This window comes from Elephantulus edwardii, unplaced genomic scaffold (assembly GCF_000299155.1).
Source record: "Elephantulus edwardii isolate Elephantulus edwardi_28Jun2011 unplaced genomic scaffold, EleEdw1.0 scaffold00109, whole genome shotgun sequence".
In the NCBI taxonomy this organism is placed as follows: Eukaryota; Metazoa; Chordata; class Mammalia; order Macroscelidea; family Macroscelididae; genus Elephantulus; species Elephantulus edwardii.
The window spans coordinates 947,519-948,972 of record NW_006399859.1 but is presented as its reverse complement, the minus strand read 5'-3'; positions in this window follow the sequence as shown (position 1 = coordinate 948,972).

Here is a 1,454-nt window from a genome sequence, read left to right as displayed (position 1 = left end):
AAATGTTTCAAGCAAGTCTATAGTTTCTTTAGAGTGTAAAACTATAGCCTGGACTGGTTGCCAATGTCTTTTCTGATTTTTGGCTTAGGAATTTGAGTCTTAAATTTGGCTATATTTTTGAAACTTGAAACTTTTCATGGCCTCCTGATGAGTTGCAGCAACATATGTCATTAATGAAAAGAATTGGGTAACTTCCGTGCTGTCGCTCTTAACTCAGCACGTGAGAGACACCAGCACCAATTACAGAACTATGCCTAAACCATAGAATGATGAAAGCAGATATGTGTTGAAGCTAAGGGGAGTGTGTGTGTGTGTGTGTGTGTGTGTGTGAGAGAGAGAGAAACAGATACAGACAAGTACACTTTTTATAAGAGATACGTGGAATGACTGTTAATTTACTGAATGGAGGAAAAACATCTCAAAGTAAACGCTATAATATGAAACATCCATAACCAAAGGAAAGAAAGTGTTAACAAATGAAAATCATTCACTTTTTTTCTTAAGCTGTAAAGTGTATGAGCAAGCGAATATTGCTGACAGTGGAAACTGTAAGAAGCATTTCAAATTCCAGTAAAGATTACACAGAACTATTGTTCTTATTGCCCACTGGTAGTGCTTGTATGTGCATGTGTGAACTCAAGCGTACTTCTGTGCTCCATGTTGCTTGTTTTTGCTTTTATCAGATCGTTGCTATGTGCCAGCAAGTCAAAACCAATTCTTAAATGGCCCTTCATCAGGTTTTCAGAGATAATAAATCACATAGGAAGAGTTTGCCTATCTTTCTCCTATGGATTTGAACCATGTGAATTTGGCTTGACAGTACAACTCCTTACCCACTAGGTAAGCAGAGTTTCCATAATATATTACTATGCTAGTATTTTCTTCCTCTTATCTTTTATTTGGTTTTAGCTGTTATACAGTATTTTAACAACAGTTTTAGAAATTAATGAGATTAGGTCAAGTATGGTTGCACTATTTCCATAAAAAAAGAAGAGAAAGAAAATGAAGCAGGAAAATTCTGGTCATTATGTAAGAAGAGTGAAATCCTAGAAGTGTCACTAATGGGCTGGGAGGGGAAAGTTCTTAACTAACTAAGTAACTATCTAACCCACTGAAACAAACTTTGCCATGTTTTCCTAGAACAAAAAATTTTTTAAAAGATGAGAAATGTCGAGGTCCTCGGCACCTTCTCCCACCGCTATAAAGGCCGACGCCGCGCACCGTGGTACTGGCCTTGTTTTCCGCTTTCCCCTATTATCCTCTTCTCTTGGCTGCCCAGCTCTCACCAGCCCCTGGTCTGCGGTCTTCATGAGGTGAACACCATGCCTTCAATTAAGTTGCAGAGTTCTGACGGAGAGATATTTGAAGTTGATGTGGAAATTGCCAAACAATCTGTGACTGTCAAGACCATGTTGGAAGATTTGGGAATGGATGATGAAGGAGATGAAGACCCA